Source organism: Amblyomma maculatum, chromosome 3 (assembly GCF_055883805.1).
Source record: "Amblyomma maculatum isolate TAMU_Amacu chromosome 3, ASM5588380v1, whole genome shotgun sequence".
Lineage (NCBI taxonomy): Eukaryota > Metazoa > Arthropoda > Arachnida > Ixodida > Ixodidae > Amblyomma > Amblyomma maculatum.
Genome location: NC_139346.1, coordinates 83,722,673 through 83,743,128, shown reverse-complemented (window position 1 = coordinate 83,743,128; position 20,456 = coordinate 83,722,673). Strand labels below are relative to the sequence as shown.

The 20,456-nt window shown below is 43.6% G+C and overlaps 1 long non-coding RNA gene across 1 annotated transcript; it reads right to left on the bottom strand.

Moving 5' to 3' along the window:
• Window positions 1-343: 343 nt before the first annotated feature.
• Window positions 344-13,081, bottom strand: LOC146195138 (uncharacterized). The gene is made up of 3 exons (XR_014705963.1): window positions 12,952-13,081; window positions 10,582-10,630; window positions 344-574 (listed from the first exon to the last, which is right to left on the bottom strand). It is a non-coding gene; the product is annotated as an uncharacterized LOC146195138 (long non-coding RNA).
• Window positions 13,082-20,456: the final 7,375 nt, after the last annotated feature.

Here is a 20,456-nt window from a genome sequence, read left to right as displayed (position 1 = left end):
AGCATATCGTTGTATAGTGCTGCTACTTGGATGCGGCACAGTAAGAACAGCCATTTATTCGTCAGTTTCAAGTGACAACACGCAGTACGCACGGATTTTTTTCTCTCTACAAGAGGTGTGGCTCAACGCAGCCTTTTATTATTCTCTTTTTAAGATAGGAAAACCTTTCACCCATGTACTTGGGTGTGACGCAATAGAGCCATTTCCCTTCCTTCTCTACTTCGCTTCGGTTCGGTAGACAGCTGATAAATCAGCCGCTGGCGTACACACAGCTTTCCGTCAGCATTTCGCGAATAAATGGTTTCAGAGGATTTATGCACTATTAGAAAATGGGACATATGCATTCCGTTCTTCTCAATTTATTTATATACCTGCCGACTCAACATATGAGCGGAAAGAAGTTTTTGGTCTACTTGGTGTTGTCATCGTCGTCTTGGCCATACCCTGTGTGGTACAATATGCCTGCTCCCTCGAATAGGCCGATGCATTTGTAGGAGTACGAGGCATCTCCTCTGGGCGTGCACATGCATTGGCCGGGGCACAATTTCTGTACTTCCGGGTCTCTCTGGTCACACTGAAAATAAAAATATGAGAGTGTAGTCTATCTCATCAACAAAGATAATATCTGCTAGTCCGTCACGCCAGGTCCCATAGTAATAAAAAACTACCGAATCGTGAGCGGTTTCGTCTATCAATTTGCCACTATCGTGGCCGCTTCTTTTAGCAATCCCGATGACAGGCCAAGCACACTACTCTGTAAGGTTCATCAATTCCGCCACTTTATTCGCCACTTGCGCCTAACCGCTGATCTTGCGTTACGTCTATACGTGTCACTTGCTTAGAGATTTCCTTAACCGCATGCGCTCCTCTACTGTCATTTAGCCCAAGTATGCCATATGTGTACGTCGTGTTAGGTTTTTGAACTTTACAGTTTCCGGCACTTTTAAAAGTAATTGTGTACATATATATATATGAAGGAAAGAAGCCAACAGTCGGCGAGGCCAAGGAAAGCGTTGGGGATGGTCCTTTGTCTTTTTTTTTAATATTTACTTGGATAACCACAGAAATCAGTAATGTAATATGTTTAGGGGAAAAATAATTAAACACAAAGTAGAAGAAAAAACAACGTGCCGATGGTGGGAACCGAACCCACAACCTCCGAATAACGCGTCCGGTGCTCTTCCAACTGAGCTACATCGGCCGCTGTTCCCCCTGCTACTTTCTTGGGTATTTATATTGTCTGTATGCGAACCTTGAGAGTGTTCACCAGCGCCACCCTCGGCCATAGCGGCGGACGTGGAACGTCCTTTGTTACCGCCAGCGTCACGTAGAACGTGATCAAGAGCGAGGGCGAAAGCTGTGCTATAACCCTCTTACGCTACTTATGGCTTCAAGACTGCCAGAACCGAGACCCCCGTAAGCTACAAGCAGATCAATTAAGGGGAAATGAGGGTGCTCGTTATAATACATGAAGGAAAGAAGCCAACAGTCGGCGAGGCCAAGGAAAGCGTTGGGGATGGTCCTTTGTCTTTTTTTTTAATATTTACTTGGATAACCACAGAAATCAGTAATGTAATATGTTTAGGGGAAAGATAATTAAACACAAAGTAGAAGAAAAAACAACGTGCCGATGGTGGGAACCGAACCCACAACCTCCAAGTAAATATCCAAGTAAATATTAAAAAAAAGACAAAAGACAATCCCCAACGCTTTCCTTGGCCTCGCCGACTGTTGGCTTCTTTCCTTCATGTATTATAACGAGCACGCTCATTTCCCCTTAATTGATCTGCTTGTAGCTTACGGGGGTCTCGGTTCTGGCAGTCTTGAAGCCATAGGTAGCGTAAGAGGGTTATAACACAGCTTTCTCCCTCGCTCTTGATCACGTTCTACGTGACGCTGGCGGTAACAAAGGACGTTCCACGTCCGCCGCTATGGCCGAGGGTGGCGCTGGTGAACACTCTCAAGGTTCGCATACAGACAATATAAATACCCAAGAAAGTAGCAGGGGGGACAGTGGCCGATGTAGCTCAGTTGGAAGAGCACCGGACGCGTTATTCGGAGGTTGTGGGTTCGGTTCCCACCATCGGCACGTTGTTTTTTCTTCTACTTTGTGTTTAATTATCTTTCCCCTAAACATATTACATTACTGATTTCTGTGGTTATCCAAGTAAATATTAAAAAAAAGACAAAGGACCATCCCCAACGCTTTCCTTGGCCTCGCCGACTGTTGGCTTCTTTCCTTCATGTATTATAACGAGCACCCTCATTTCCCCTTAATTGATCTATATATATATATATATATATATATATATATATATATATATATATATATATAATCTATCAACTTTTCTTTTATTGGGTAAGCGTCTTTGCCAAGAACACAACTAGTTGGAGAGAGCAGAACACTTTGCCGTGTTTTTTTTTTTTATTTCTTGCAAGCAATGTCGTGATTAGCTCTTTCGGAAGCAATGAAATTCAGATAGGTCTCATGCAAATGCATTCAACATGTTTATCAATACTTCACGCATCTAACTGTAACATGTATCCGTGAGCCCATCAATCTTTCCTCAGATTTCTCCGGTCTTTCGATCACTTATTGCGGCGCGAGCCCGGTTCTTTATCAACGAAGGCATTTCCATTTGGGGGAGCCTTCAGTAGACTACAACATGCAACCACTTACTGAACTCAAAGCAGAAACTTTAACAGTGTAGGGTGGCCATTTCTTCGTAAAATGTATATGTGGCTTTTCTAATAATTGATCATGACTGGCTCATGTGAGAGGTCGATCAATGTACTTGCACCAAAGGTTTTCTGCGAGGTAAATACTGAGAAGATATTGAGATATAGCAAGTGTAACACGGAGCACTGTCTACGTGGGAAATAATACACGCAGTCAAAAACCCTCTTCCTTCGTGGCTTGAGCAAGTGAACGTCCTGCTCTTGTTGCTAAAGGAGACCGGTCTTGACGCGCACTTTCATATGCCAAACGCAAAACATGCGTTTGCATTTGAAACGTTTCTCCGTTTTCGCTTGTGTGCTACGGACGTGTTAAATTAAGAAAGGGCACTGGAATAAAGAAAAATACTGACCGCTGAAAACGGAATGAGACTGCCCGGACAGCACAAACATGCGCGCGTGTAGTGTTGTTGTTGTTGTGGCTATAGGAAGAAGGAAAAGAAAATGCACGAGCCTGCTACAGGCTCTATAGCTGAGCCACCTCCGCTGCTTCTTGCGGAAAGAAGAGAAAATAGAGAAGAAAGAAAAAGAAGAGGGAGAGAAATACGCGAGAAGAAGGCTGAAAGAAATAAGAGGACGCGCTGTGGAGAAGGAAGTGGAAGTACACTGACGGGCAAGGCCTCCATCTCGTTCTCGGTCTCAAGCACGATCTGCCTTTGCTGCTTGACGATTGGCTAAGTATTGGGTTGCTGGTCCCGGTTTTGTCTTTCCCCTGTGCTTCTTTTGTTCTCTGTTGACTAACGCACGCGGTGACATTGTCAATTTAAGGTAATGTCGACGCAGTCCCCCGGCCAAGGGCGCTCCCCTTGGTCGGCTTCCCTCCCGACCGATGATCTGCCCTTGGAAGCTTTTCAGAGCTCCGGTGTCCGCAACATCCCTGTGGCACTCGTACCTAAGGATGGGGGCACCATTAATATGAACAACCCAGGAGCTGTTCGAGCTGCCCTTCAGGAAATCACTTGCTTCTACGAAGGAATAGCCGAGGTGCGCCAATTTGGTCGCGGCGGGATTCTTTGCCGTTCGCCAGAACTATCATGCATAAAGGACCTGCTAAAATGCTCCACTTTCGCCTCTCATCAGGTAGGCAGTTTTATCCCTTCACACCTGGCTTGCACAAGAGGTCTAGTCCGAGGTGTAGATTCCTCATTAAGTCCACAAGAAACCCTTGAACTTCTTTCCGCGGCAGCCGTTGTTGCGGTCTATCGCTGTAGCCGGGAGGTAAATAATGTTCGTGTGCCGACAGAATCGGTTATTGCTACATTTGCAGGCACAATCTGTCCATCGGAGATTAAAGCGTGGCCTTTAATATTCAGAGTAGATCACCTACCATCAAAGCCTCTGCAGTGCAACAACTGTTGGCGTTATGGCCATACTGCTGGCGGTTGCAAATCCACTTTGCGGTGTTGCAAATGCGGTGAAGCACATAAAACACACCACTTATGCTCTGATCAAATTGGCAAATGTTGTATTTGCGGCGGACTTCACTCAGCAAATTCTTTGGAATGTCCCTCTAGAGCGCATGAAATGAAAATTCTGGAGATTATTGACCGCAAACGTTGCTCGAGGCGTGAGGCAATTCAGGAAATTAGACAGAGCTCATGGGTATGCAGGTGTGTCGGCCCGTTCAGGAGCACCATTAGATTCCACGATGTCTAAAACCATAATAACTGCTATGGAAGCAACCATGACCAAAATGGTGGATAGGATTGTGACAATAGTCACAGAATGCATAAACAATGTTCTAGTAGCTCAAAATTCTCGGACTGTGCAAACTGCTATGGTTTCTCCTACGGCACCTGGACATTCACTATCAGTGCAGCACTCATTAGCTGCAATGTCTTGTTCGCAAAATGAGTCTCTTTCCGCATCACCTATGCAAAATTCCAACAAGTCACACGAGGCTCATGATGCAGATATGGAAGAGACAGATACGCGAATTCTAAAACGCAGTGGATCCCCGTTGTCCAACCCGTCATCACCTCAGATACGCGAATTCTAAAACGCAGTGGATCCCCGTTGTCCAACCCGTCATCACCTCAGATACGCGAATTCTAAAACGCAGTGGATCCCCGTTGTCAAACCCGTCATCACCTCGCCCACAAGCAAAATCAAAAAAGCAACAGCTAGGCTCTAAACTAAAGGAAAACATTTTGGGGCAGGCTGTTGCTGCTGCCCGGATTACATAACCATAGGAAAGTTAAAAGTTCTTCAGTGGAACTGTAGATCTCTTCTTTCAGCTACTACAGATTTAGTTTATCTTTCTTTAAAACATAATCCAGTAATAATCGTTTTACAAGAAACTTGGCTTACAACTGAAAAACATTTTCACTTACAAAATTATCGATCATTCCGACAAGATCGCCAGTCAAGAGGTGGTGGGTTACTAATTCTAGTTTCTTCAAAATTTTGTCATAGGGCTAAGATTTCTTTTCAATATTCTGGTTTAGATTCAGAATTATTGGCTCTAGATTTTGAAATTCCAGGGTTCAGTCCGTTTACATTAGCGAATGTTTATTTCCCTCATGGTGTTCAGGACACCAGATCTCTAGACCACCTACTAGTTAATTGCCAAAATTCGGTTATTTTGGCTGGAGATATTAATTCGCACCATGTATCGTGGGGTTACAAGACGGATCCCTGCGGCAAGCGTCTGCGGGATTGGCTTTCAGACAATAATCTTCACTGCATGAATTCTGGCTTACCAACTTTTGTACGTGCTCACAGTCAATCTGTGATAGATTTAACTTTTTCCAGCACTAGTGTTTCTATACTAAATTGGTCGACAATTGCTGGTGGCACCTTTAGCGACCATATACCTATTGTTTTTGAGGTTAACTGCCGCTTAACTCTGCCGACATCTCAGTTGAGATCATACGTAAATTATAACCAGTTTCACTTATTTTTGATTTCGTCTCTTGAGTCAGTGGTTGAGTCTACGGAAGAGTTAAAATCGCAAACATTATGCCAGGCTATTGCATCCTGTCGTAGGAAGTGTGAATTCTTAGTACGTGCATCTAAAGGCAATGCATCAACAAAATGGTGGAATGCAGATTGTTCGCGCGATTATAGAAGAAGAAAGGCTGCATGGAAGAAGCTCCTTCACAACCAGTGCCCCAAAAATTGGCATGATTATAAATGTTTTGCAGCTGCATTTAAGCGCACAGTCGCACAAGCGAAAGATAATTATGATAATGAGTATTTCAATTGCCTTTGACAATCTAATAACCGACGTGCACTTTTAAGGTTTTTAAAATCGCGGAAAAAGATTTCTGTCTCAGAAAATTTACCCTCATGTGTTTCGACTCCTAAAGAAGCTCTTAGAACAGTAGAAAACATCGCTAAAGGTTTAGAAAAGGGTTTTTTGTCAACACTTCCCAAATACCCTATGTTTGTAGGCCCAGTATATACGGTTAAGGACGTCCCTAAAATTACTTTTTCTCAGCTTTCTTCGATTTTAATGACGTTGCCAACTGCTGCGCCTGGCCCTGACGGAGTAACGTCAAAGATGTTAAAAATCCTCTTTGAAGTGTCTCCAAATTCCTTGTTAGAATTGGTAAATTACTCAATTATTCATTCTTGGATACCTGGTGACTGGAAACTAGCCAAAGTGATTCTTTTACGGAAACACAATGGTGGTGGCTATACTTTGGAAAATATCAGAATAATATCTTTAACATCAAACTTGGTAAAATTAATTGAAAGGGTCGTACTCAAACGGGTTACCGAGTTTGTCGAACAAAAACATTCTTAGTCCCTGTAAAATCGAATTTCGAGCAAAATTTTCAATATAGAATGCACATACCGACCTTGAGAGTCGAATTCTTCTTGCGCGGCGCAAAAAAATGCATGCTGCATTGGTGACTCTAGATATAAAGAAGGCTTATGATAGAGTAGAGCCCCGAATTTTATTGCACAGATTAGAATCGCTATGTTTTCCACAATACTTAATTGATTGGATATCTACATTCCTACAAAACAGACAATTTTACTGTTCATTGAATGGAGTGCATCCTGGCAAATATCAACAAACCAGAGGTGTCCCTCAAGGGGCAGTTCTCTCGCCCGTGCTCTTTAACATTTTAATGAGTTCAATTCCCACTCATCAGGAGACTCGCACGTATGTCTATGCGGATGACATCGCATTCTTTACGGCTGCACCTGACATTCAATCCCTCAACGGTCGCCTGCAATTGTACCTAAACTCCCTTCAAAATTGGTTAGGTGACTAAGATTTAAATTAAATGTTAAAAAGTGCGCGTTCCTTGTTTTCCAAATTCAGGACCCGTTAACTCTTGCTCTAACATTTAAGCAGGAAATGATTCCTCAAGTTAAGTCTTTGAAATATCTAGGGGTGATTTACGGTGACCATCTGGTATGGAGGGATCACATTGAACATGTTGCAGCGAAGGGGGCACGTGCTGTGGGTATGTTGCGCAGGTTAAGCAATCCAGGGTCTGGGATGCGGCGAGACGCACTTTTAATGATTTATGTTATGTATGTCCGCCCAATTATAGAATTTGGATCTGTGTTATTTTCTGGTTCACCTGCTTACAAAATTCGTCCGCTTGTTCTTTTAGAGCGGGAAGCGCTTAGATTATGCCTTGGGCTCCCCAAATTCGTGGCTAATAATGTATTATACCTTGAAGCCCGAATACCACCGTTGTTAACTAGATTACAATTCTTGACTGTCCAGACGTATCTGAAAATATATGAATCACAATTCCACCGCTCCATATCAATTTTTTGTTGCGAGCCAGACTCCTTTTTTGGAGTCGGATGGCCTCGGTTTCATACCCCGCAGGTAATTCTAGTGCAAAATCTGTTACAACCTTTGCACGTAGTCCTTTCTAACATCCTTCCAACAAAAGTAAGTGCATCGTCGGTTCAAATTGTCTATGATGACATTTTCCCAAATAATGCGAAACACTTAGCACCTCACATTTTAAATTTATTATTAGAAGATCATTTACAAAGTCTTCCCGTTAGCATAACGATAGCAACGGATGCTTCTCAATTTAATGAAAAAGCCGGCGTTGGAATATACTGTCCGCTTTTAGACTGGGCTTTTTCAGTCCGTCTTCCGGATTTTACTCCAATTTTCCAGGCGGAGTTGCTGGCGGTGGTGCTTGCTCTGCGCAAACTAGACCCAACATACTCAACAGTGGCTGTAATTACAGACTCTTATTCTTTGTGCTTGTCGATTTCTTCGAATATGGACTCGCCAATTTTAAACACCTTTTGTTTCATTGCTCCCCTCACATTTGAGCCTCATACATATAGTGTGGGTACCAGGACACAGCAATGTGACAGCCAATGAGGTTGCAGATAGACTAGCCAAAGATTCTCTGAACGGCCCTGTATTGCCCATCCTCCCGGCAACAGCGTACATAACAGCAGCACGATTTCAGCGGCGTGCCTTATTAAGCACGCAGTCTGGATCTATTTTATCCTCGGATGACTACCTGCACCTCAGGTATTCCTGGAATAGGAAATCATGTCAATCAAGGCAGACTGAGGTCTCTCTAACCAGGCTACGCTGTCGTATTCCGCCCCTAAATTTCTATATGCACAGGTCTGATTTGGCGCTTTCTCCTGTCTGCGCATTCTGCGGGGAACCGGAAACAATAGACCATTTCTTGATATTTTGTTCCGTTTTAACATGATGAGAAAGCGGTACTTAGAGAAGCCGTTACAACAGCTGGGTCTTAATTTGAGCAGCCAAATTTTATTATCGTTCGGTGCCACCATGCTTGGGTACAGCCACAGGTATGTTTTCAACGCCATTCAAAACTTCTTAATAGAAACAAAACGTCTACCAGGCTAATATGCTTTGAAGTTTTAATCTGTACATATAAATCTTACTATTCTCCTACTGCGTGCGTTAGTATTTACTCTTATATATTTTGGTTTATCATATTTACATTTCCTTTTCTATTTCCTAGCATTTATTATTTTTTTTTCGATGTAGTTATACATCTCAAAATCTAATATCTCTGCACCCCAATTCTTGGCCGATCCCCCTGTGTGGGTATGTGCCATCACATTAGAGGAGAACAACAACAACGACAAGAACAACAGCCGTCGTCCACCAACGAACTAGTGGCGGGTGCAATGACGGCCTACAACAGATAAAATTGAAGCACGTTTGCGAGCCGTCGAGACACATCTAAAATGTGACGCGCGGACCACCTCTTGACAGCATGAGTGACGGCGGCACACAGCTGCGTGGCCCACTGTGATACTCTCACCTCCCTATCTAGCCACCAAGCAGTGGTGCCGGATGCTCGCAGCCTTGTGTTTTGTAAGCTTGCGTACCGCTTGCAGTGTTGCTTCTCCTACATTGCCTCTGAGTGTATTTTGAGTGGTTCGCGCCCGTGTACGGTGTGATTTCAGAGAAAGTCAAATACGTTCATCCTGTAGAAATTATCCGAAGCCCTCCACTACGAATCACTCGTAGGCTCAGACGCTTTGTAACATTAAACCCCTTAAAAGTTTAGGTTGTCGTGTCCCTGTTGAGCAATGTTTATCAGTCCCAGTAAACAACATCCAAAATATATTGAGCTGATGTGCGCATCATATCGTAACCTAATATTCCCTACAATAAATGGGGGCTTCTCTGAACTCTGTCTACCAAGATCGCTCTGACCAGGTGGGTTTAGGTGCCCATGATGCGGGCCACTCACACTTCTCCGAGCTGTCTCATTCCGTAAACTGTTTCCTCCAGCACATGAGCACCGGAAAACGTGGAGATTGGACACAAACCCGCATTTTAAAGCGCCTCAGTGAGTAATATGCTTTCTTCCTAATTGCAGTGCAGAGCTTCTAACGCGCACGTTTAAGATATCATCTTGTTTAAAAAAAATATTTGGTAAAGAAATTACTAACTAAACAAAAACTATTTCCGCACTGTAGATATTGGTTATATTAGGGCCGGTTTAAAACTTCGGAATGCATTTTTAGTGTCTTGAGAGCTTTCTGGTCTATTATTGCAATTTATATCAAGCATATATAGTTTTAGGGTACTTTTGATTACAAGGGAACGTTTTGTTCTGAACTAGTCTTGGTCAAAATTTCATACCTCTGCAGTCGTACACCGTGTTCCCGGAATTTTTTCCATGTATGAACTGATCCTAAGTTGCTCGTATTGTCAGTAGGGAAAGCTTTCCTTCTAGGCCCCACCAAGACACTCTACGACGCTGTTGACCCGACACCAAGCGAGGTAAGCTTGCGGCTTCCTTCAGTTAAATGTGATTAGGGAGCCCGCCGCAAGTGACGTAGCCAGGGCTATTCAGCGAACAAAATGTGTTATCTTATAAAACAAAAACATTCGAAAAAGAAAATGTTGTTAAGCAACGTGTTTCTGCTTAGTATAGACGTTAGAGTTAATAGTTCTGTAAAGTCTAGAAGAGGATCTCCCTTAAAATGACACTTATTTAGCAAATTGTTCGTGAAGGTGCATTTTTTAACATAATATTCTTATATTCGACACGCATAAGCGACGAGTACTATTTTATGAAGTTAAGTATTGGTTTCAATGCTTTTATTTTTTTCTTCCATCTGTACCACGCTTGAATATCACTCCAGGTATAGCTGTGGACGACAGCTGACAGTAAGAATATATAAAATTAGGCGACCAATATCGCGAGCTCAAATATTTGGATGTTTTGATTCGAATTCATTTGGCAGGCATTTGGGTAACACGTACTATTTCATATTTATCGGTTTGCATCGAAGAGCTGAAACAAATTCTCAAGACTCGTCATACGGAACATTCGTGTTCATGAATAAAGCTGAAATATTGAAGAAAGAAAATTAAACTGTTCAAAAATTTATATTCGCACTTACGTCAGGAACGCACGGTTCATAGGGCTCTCCTCGCACATAGGGAGTGTGTCTGAAAAAAAAATCCATTGTCCCGGTTTTCACAAAAAACCGCTTTGTTGACTCTCAAGGAGAACCCAGACGAATAGCGCAAAGAAGGTGAATTTGATGTAACGAAAAATGCAAACTCGTTAAAAACAATGAATTGTCAATGCTCTGTTAGGGCAATTATTGCTTTGCTCAGCACACTGTGTGGCCGTAGGCCATAATGAACTGGAATGAATCAAACGAAGAGAACGCCCTGTTTTATTTAAGTGTCAGGTCTTGAACACTGATCTTGAGACAAAAAAAAAATTGCACAGACACGAACACAAGGAAGACACAGCGTTGTACCCCACTTCTGTTCTTTTCTGTAGCACTTTTGTTTACTCAAGACGAATATATAACGACTTGCACAATTGTCGGCTCTTCCTGCAATTAATTTTACGCTGAAACTAAATGTACGGTTAACGAATTTTGGAAACCAATGAAGGTCCCTTTTTAAGCGTATGAAGCTGCGACAGCGGTATTGTCTCCCTATTAGGGGTCCCTTTGAGGATCCTTATTGGGGTGCACTCATTGGCACTCCCTTCAAAGCTAATAGGTTAATTTGTGCCTTTCATATCTCACACATAGAGACTTGAAACAGTATATGCGACCGCATATGTTATGTGTCCTCGATGCCTATAAAGGTTACTTTTACCAAAATGATCGTATTATACGTTATCTATTCCCAACTCCGATAAATGCTAAGTGTCTACCAATATTGCAATATATAAACAAAGATGGCCGCCCGATACAGGTTCGCGCCGGGACTTTCACGTGGCGTTGTGCTCAGACCTTTCGTCTGTGGTGTGTAATTCTCGGTCCTTTGTCGAAGACGAGGTATTATAGAGGCCAGAAACGTCTTCCAGATCAAGCTAGATAGCCTAAATTCCGAAATATATGCCCTGTGTAGCGCTGCGGGTAGAGGCACGAGCAGCCCTAATTGCCCTCAATTGAAAAGGTCTCTTTGGACAGGCGAACGGGTTGCGAGGCCTGTGCATAAAAATTAATGGCTTTTCCGAAAAGTGCCAAACCTTGTGTCCTCCGATGCTTTCTACAACAAAGTAAACTCAACAAGTGCGTACCGAGAACTTGGGCAAAACCCGTATTGGGCTGCTCCTCATTTGCACGGAGTAATTTGCACTCGCAGATCTGTTCGCTGTCTTTCTTTAATAGCAAACATTTGAATGTTCTGGAGACGTGGGGAACATGAAAACAGCAGACAGCATAGCAACATGGAGCAGTCAGTTCCATACCTTCCTTTTGTAGGTTCCCAACTAGCGATAATTTAAGGGGAGGCAAACGGCAGGAGTGTCAAAGCAACATCCTCAAAATATCAACGACTAATATTCAATGTAAGACTTCTCTTGTAACTAACTCTTATCACACATATATGGCCCATTGCTGCGCACATTATCGCTTTGATATGTCACTTGAGCGCACTTAAATTATAGCCGCGTGGTTTAGTCGCCAAATACCCACCTAATTGTAAAACAGCGGAAACAACGGTGGACAAGAACAAGAGAGGCAGCGTTGTTCGGGCTGTTTTACAATTATGAATGTTTCCCAACTAGCCCAAATGATTATTCTGCTTAGCAAATATCCCCAGCTGTCAATCAGAGACTGCTGGGGGTTCTGCTGTAAGCTCCAGGACAAATTTGGTTGCCAATTAAAGCGCGCCTACAAAGCGAGACCACCTGATCACAGCACAATATGGATCCAAACCGACGACATGTCTCTACCCAGCCGAATAAAAATGCAGAGTGTTTTCTGTGGTCGCAGCAGCATTATTGTCTGCTTTTTGACCGATAACCTGTTCTCGCCACAATAACTTCTGCCTCAACGTCAACATTTTCTGTCCTTACAACAGACAAATACTGCAGAGACACAGAGGACAGTAAAATTACTGCATAAATACTTCACTACTCCAGAAAATTAAGTCGTTATTACGAATTTCTAAGGTAGTCGCATTTTTGACATGATTGGGCGCTTTTATTTGATGATAACCAATTGCATAATGTGCATTAAATACATTTAACACAGTGCTCATTTCCAAACTCTGTGCCCATAGTTATCAGTGCTAAACCGCCAAGCAAGACCATACCAAACTCTGTCATGCAGTACTTTCGAATTTTTATTTTCTTCGTGGAGTTAAACCTCGACTAATGTCTTCGTTAGGTTCAACAATGCTATCTTGCCTTTCCCCATTTAGGGACATTCCAACGCGCTTTTATTATATTAAGCACTGCGTCTAGTCGCATTCGTTTTAGTATAGCCAAAGTCTCTTTAAAGGCAAAGAAACAGACTCACCCTTCGCATCGCATCACGCCAATCACCACAACGAAACCAAGCATGTATAGGGCGTACATAGTTATTCGACGGAATCTATGTGCACTGACTGCTGTCGTTCTTAAAGTCTGATCTGGCACGAATTATTCACGGCTTATATCTAAAACGTGGATATTTGTTTCAGCGTGAAAGGTTAGTAATTTGCTGAGAGGTTTGCATATTTTGCTAGGTATTTCATCTTGTTCGACATTTACCGATGCCAATATCGTACTACTAATGACATTAATTGGTTCTTTTTCATTTTTGTTTGCCTAAACACATGGCCCGAAACTGTGGGAGTATCTTTTTCTTTATTGCTGTGATATATATTCACTTGAGCAGAAAAAACAATAGTAGACACGATAAAAAAAAAAAAAAAGAGCAGTACAGGCGAAGACCAGTTCTGTCTCGAGCGAGCTACCTCGTAAAAGAAAAAAAAAGAGAGGAAGGTTATTCAGCCTAATCTCGATGTACAAGATGTTTAACACAAAATTTCAGCTTCGTCTAAACTATGTCGACCCCCAGATGCTGTCATTATTAAAGTTCGCGTGTTTATACGCCATGGGAGCTGATTGAAACTAGAAATGCTTCCGGCCGACAGATGTCTCTGAGCAGGAGGAGCAGCCCTAGTATAGTATATGGTATACTGTACGAAAGGGGCGGCAAATCAGGGAAATGCAGATACACAAATAATTAGGGGTACAATTGAGAGAGCTCCGCATTTGAGAACATCACGAAACAGCATCGATGGGGTCCAGCCTGCAGCTCCTGTAGGGCCTGTAATTGACGGATTCTGCCAATCACATTGCTGATGACGTAATTGCAATTGTAATCGTTTACGTATTTTCTGTAGCACATACAAGAGTGCTAAAGACCGTGTTAATTCGCGTTCATGTTGTCGAAACACAAGAAACGCGTGCGCAATATTCCCGCTCACAAGGAGAAACCAGGTTGCCTTTGGAGCCTAGCCTGTGGAAACAGTCGGCTTATGTAGTTTTACCAGCATGACATTATCCTCATCATGCTTTCTGCGGGGAAAAATCAAAACAGCATTTTTCATGCCTACATTAACGACCTGTGGCATTTATTCTCGGCGTATTTTGCCCTTTTTGCCATATTGAATCAGTTTGCGGTGATTGTTCCTGTCCCTTTATATATTGCTGGTTTACGCTGTTGCATTCTTTAATTTAACTCTCTTCAACAATCATCGCCACCGTTACAGCGCACGCGCCTTCCTAGAATGCTCAGACATTTAAGTTTTATCAGGCATTAATATATGTGAGGAATAGTAAACTGATATCCCTGGTAGATTAGAAAGCGTTGCGTGAAAATGAACTGTGCCCCTTAAAAACGGTCGACGAGGGCGTTCAGCGAAAGAGTTGATGGCGTCTCTCGTCATTGCAGTTGTTTCCTCCCTGCAGAGAGGACGCCGCTATCTCTTACTGGTGACGGCACTCTTGAGAGTTGAAGTGTAGTTTCCCTTCTGCTGGCATGTAATTTGAATGGCAGGTGTGCGGTTCCTTTTGATTTAAGGGAGCACCGCATATGGAAACCAGAATGAAAATTTCAACAGTTGCTCCTGCAGTACGAGAATACCGTGTAGTTATTGGCTGCGGCCCTAAGAGATGACTTTCTTTTCCCCCCTGGTGTCCTGTACGAGTGACCCAGCGAGTTGTTTCAGTGGTACACGGTAGCAGCATGCTATTCAGAGTAAGTTATATGGACAAAAAGGGACCGCAGCGTAGGCTAAGATATAACTCCTAATATTGTTCAACGCGCAGAATTTATGCTTTTGAGCATTCTGTACCAAGTATAACCTCTTTGAATGTGATCAGTGATTTTTATATCTTTTGAAAACGCTTTAACATTAAATTCACGGGCTTATAGATCGCCTTTATGGCGCATTTAATGCGCATTCATGGCAGCCGCTTCAAAAGCCGTCTGCTCCTGCAGTTGTACAAGCTAGGTCAACGCCTTCGCGCACATGATTACGAGTAGCGTTAATTTCGAGCACTCACCGCTCGAGATCCAGGTCCACAGTTACTTTATATTAAGGACAATAAAAAGAGGCAACCGCCAGTGTTCTTCGGGGAAATCGATGATCCAGCCGTAGTAAGGTGGGTGCGTTAAGCGGTAATCGGGAAATCGAGCTAGAAATGATGAATTCTTCATGGGCAGGACTAAAAATAAAGAGCTCTTATTTTCGTATGGTGTCATGGCATGTGCAGGCTGAGAGGGGAGAAGCGTGGTGTTATATTTAGTCGCCGATATTTTCAGCGTCAGTGCAGTAAGCGCAGACATACATGTGGTATGGTGGTGAATGATGGAATATTTCTCGGCTGCTCACCTTCACCTTGGTGATAATCTTTTTCTTGTCCATTTATTTTATTCAATTGGAAGCTTTTCAAGATTGAGCCGATTATTACCCAACCCGAATACGGGAGGAAGACGTAAGGTCAATTATGAATGTTCAGTGACAGCATTTCTTCGTGGCGTATAGAAGCATGCAGCGTCTTCTGATCGCGAGCGAAGTTTCGATTCACGGAGATAAGAAAATTAAATTTCTTTTAAGAGAAATTTATACCGCTATGAAGTTACACTCTCTTATCCAGTGTTGATTATCTCGACACTGCGTTACCCCCACTTTCCTCATAACCAGTAAGTAAATATGTGGCGTTTAAATCGAACCATTGAGATTACCGCTTTGAAGAACCCAAACTCACAAGCTGTGGCAACGTAAAATGACTAGCTCTTTCTCAATATTGCTAAAGGCAAAGATGGCGTCTCACCTGACCTACAACAACAGTCTTCATGCGCTCATTGGGTTGCAGGGATAGTTTTAAGGGTCGAAGAAATTTCTTTTATGTTGGATAACCATGTTGCATACCGCCTTCGCAAGATGCTTCCTAGCTAGGACTCACACTGTTCGATTTGCCTCCGTTCGGAGCTCTATAATGTTCCAAATGCTTGGATATTGTGGCAGACACTGATGGCCGTGATTTTTCGATAACGGGGCCTTTAACACGGTCTCGTCAGAATTGATTCTTCCGCGGCCACAGCTTTCACCGCCGGATGGAGGCAGCTCCGCTGGGAATAGCACTGTGGCTCTGTTCTCTTCTGGCACTGAAGGACTCGCCTGCAGAAAACTGGTCCGCGAGCCATGGTCTCGCCCGAGTGGCAAATCCAGACTCTTTTAAAAACACCAGTTTAATCCAGATAAACAAAAAAGCATTCAATTAAAAGAAACCTCGGGCGCTACTGCGCTTGAAACATGCTGCCGATGCTCGCGACAAAAGAACACCAGAGATAAAGCAGAACGAGGGTCAAGGCTTTACCGCGGCGAAATAAAACACACTGCGGAACGAATAGGGCGAACAATAGGGCCTAAGCGCGAACGGCGGCACAAGAAACATTGCTCATCGCGTGGAAGAAACTTACGCAAATACACCTAAGCCATTTCTGTTGTTGTTGTTGTTGTTGTTGGGTTTACTGGCGCATAAGCAACTAAGGCTATCATGCGCCAGTTTGCAGGCACCACTTCCGTCTTCTCGCAAACCTTCGTACCATCGTCCGTGCACATTCGGCTGGCACTTTACGCACGCTGGTCTCCCCACGCTGGTTTCCCACAGGACAAAATGACCTGAGCCTTGCTTTCGACGCGCTTATCTACCTTCGTTTCCCCGCCAGTAACATTCCGCCCCCACGATTGCCAGCTCGATTATGCGCACTCGCATTGCCCGGGCAAACACCAATGCAAACAGAAAAAAGCGCGTGCGGTTTGAAACGATTAAAGGGGCCGCAGGGCCCCACAGCACGATAACAATTTATTACGCGTTCAAGGAAAAGGTTTTTAAAGTCTCTCGTTTTTTACAGCCCTATATATCTTAACCTCGATTCGTGTAGGTAATCCTGATTATTTTTCCTATCTACAAACCGTCCTCCTATTTCCCCGAGATTTTGTCCAAAATGGATGTCCAGCCGAATTTCAATATGGTGAAGATTATAGTGACCTAAAAATTTGGCTCTGACCATCGCAGAGCTTTTCATCGCCGGATGTGGATTAAAGTGTAGCGACGTCTTGTATACAAAGCGTCCTTAAGGAACAATTTACGCAACATTGCAACGCACGCTGTTTCCTGCATTGCTAAGCAACTCAGATCTAAGCGCACGATATTCAGATTCGGGAGCGTCGATTCATTACTGATTTTCTCTCGTCATCTAGTTCCATGCGGCAGCCGTGTACCTGGAGCTCCAGGTGCGACTGCTCGAAACTACCGCCAACGGGAACCATTTGCGCGATGACGATGACCTAACAAGCGTACCTACAAGTGCAGACACCTTTCGAAGTTACTGCTGTGAATTCAACATAAAGTCATGATCTATATCGTTTAGGAAAATACATGCAAAAACCACCACACAAGAGGACGTTCTCGGACTGTAACTACAAAAAAAAAAAAAAGCTTTTTCAAAAGTTACAAAAAATCCCCTCCCGGTGCCATTCAAATCATTTCTTCTTAGAGCAAATCGTCATGAGCATCAATTCTGCATATTGAATATTCTCGCTTATGCTGCGATGCCTTTCAGTCCAGGTAGCCTACTCTGTCTAAATCAATGCCACGGTGTCCCACAGAGAGCACACGTTGGGCCACGCGTACCGCAAGTGAGATGGAGAAACAAAATCGCCTTCTGTGGTTCAAATCGAGCATTACCTGCCATTCTCGACATAGAGGAGCGATTGTTGAAGTTTCCTGTCTGGTATCCAGAAAATTACATACCCCTCATCAGTGCCGCCAGCGCTAATAGACAGCGGCTACCTCTCTGCAAGACTAAACACAAGCAACGACTAGAAACGTCATCAACCCATTCCTTGAACGCCTTCAACAAACTTCTGCCAGAGGGGACGTGGTTCGTTTAGACAGCGCATGCTTTCGAATCTGCTAAAGATATCAGTTTACTACTCCGCATGTGCCATATTGGTTCAAGAGCTATGAATGCCCCAGCACGGTGGGAAGGCGCCTACGATACATCAGCCGTGAAGTATGTTTAGATATAGCCGTCACCGCATACAATATTACTCCAGCAATATTTAAAAGTACAGGAATAAAAACAGTAAACTGTGTTTCAATACGGTATACAGAGCTACAATACGGCCAGGATTAATAACACGTGTCGTTAGTGTCGGCAAGAAAAAATGTTTTTATTTTTCAGCGTATAAAGCCTGAATGTAGCAATGTGGAGCAGGGAAATGTATACAAGGCAATAAGTTTGTACAGGCTAGACACCGAAGGATAGCATAATCATTTCCCTGTGTGAGCAAGAGCACCTTGATCGCATGTCGTGTCTTTCGCCGACATGGATGCGAATACACATGGTGTCAATCAACGTTGTACAAGTTATAGAAAATAAGTAACTGATAACAATAACTTCTTGTGGATTGCAATTGACTACAGTCGTCGATTACAGGCCGTGAAAAGAACTGTGCAATAAAAGAGAAGTAATTCGTTACTATTCCATTAATGTTCCTCCATTCTTTGCTTTTTCTGAGAGATAAATATACGTGTACTATACAATGAACAAGCGTGGGCTGCTTGATGACTTATTTCATTCGGTTAATTTTCAAGAAGAGTTATATTTTCGAAGTTGGCGTTAATTATACTGCGTCTTCTCAAAAGATCAGCAGCTGCACTCAACACTAGACTCAAGGTGCGCACTGCAGAGAATACTGGCTTTATTAGGCATGAATATAACACTCCAATAAAAAACATAAGGAGAGGGGCGCCACCAAACCTAATCACGTTCCGCGTTTTCAGGATGCGACTTGACGTCAAGGGGCAAGTCAACGACCTTCTTCCTGGCGTATAGAGGCGCGCCGCCGCGCGTCTATGATGTCACGCGTGCTAGGCAGCACCAAGACGCCGCCAGCGGTTGTCCCCTTGGCAACCCAGTCGTCGTGACGTCACTACAAATGCGTAGCCATACTGCGCATTGGTTTTATTCTTGCTTGGTTTTCACGCCTATTTTAAATTTTTATTTGATTAATTGACAGTCTTGCACACTTTTGATTTTTGCCACGCATTTATTTTGCTCATTTACTGACAGACAAATCCATTTCAGTTTGGCATGACGTCACATTCCTTGGACGACGACATTAGTCTTGTGACTATTTGGACGCCTGATTTTACATTTACATTTTGGCTCTATTTACTCATCATTGTATTGCCATAATTTTTATTTAGCATCCTCTTCCGATTAAAGCTCGTTTGAACCTACCCTTACGAGAACAACACAAGACTGTACAGACGACCTTGCCGACATAACCTAGTAATGCTATCGCACTAAACATTTCAGTCCGTTCGACGCTGCCGCAATCAGTGATTCATCTGTTCGATGTACGCGAATTGATCGGTGGCGCCATCTATTGGCAGAATGTCGCTGTAAATTTTATTTGTTGCTCAATTTTTTATACATTTCTAAAACATTTTATGATCTTCTCATATCCTGGCATGCCTGGTGTCATGTGGTGGCCTCAACGCTGACGCAAACACCTGTTCTAACGGTCAACTGTCGATTGCGGCATCCCCCAAACTCGCTGAATGGGCTGAATAGAACGAACATTCTAAAAACACACTTGTATATAGTAGAGCTGGTTTAAACAGAATCCTTGCTTTGAGCACTTTCTTCAGGTGTATCAGCGTTCATCAGGCTGGGTACAGAAACTGTTCAATTGTGCGTTGGAGAGTACAAGATGAGCCATCGAAAAGTGCAGGGGCCACTGCAGATTGTACGCGGCATATTTCCATGGTCGAATTCTGCCGTCGGATGCGGCGAGGATGCGGTCGGGAGCTGAATAGGATCGCGCGTTGTTGTTCCTGGCCGTTGGGTCTTTGCCAACCTATCCCGTAGGAAACTTTCCCGCTCGCTGCTCTGCTTGCTCCAAGTTGTTCCATTCTCCAGTTAAACCGTTTTCACATTTATTTAGGTGCTACGTCGCTTACTCCTTGTGTTTGGAAAAAAATTACCTCGTTATTAAAAATCGAATACAAAAAACAAGTAATACTATTAATCGCTACTTTACTGCTCGGAACAAGTAATAGAGGGTTTACAAAAATACGTCTGGCAACCGTGAGCGGCACCCTGATTCCGCGCCGGCCGCCATATTTTGTTCGCTCCATCCGTTCGCTTCGTGTCCGTCCGTCAGCGCTCGCCGTTCTGCTCGCGCTTTTCACGTTTTAACTTAGTGTGCTGCACTTGGACCTCTGTTCGGTCCCTGGCGGTTTCTGTTAGAGACGCCTAGAAGCGTATTTCGACAGCCGAGACGTGGCGGGTCCCACCGGCTGCGCTGCCGAGCGCAGTTACAAATTGCTGTACGAGTCGTGCATGCCCCCCCCCCCCCCCCCCCCCTCGGCAATCCGCAGCGTCATCCCTATGCAGGTACAGTATCCAGAGTTCTGTAATGTGGATTTTTTTTGTCTGTGCGCCTTTGCTGT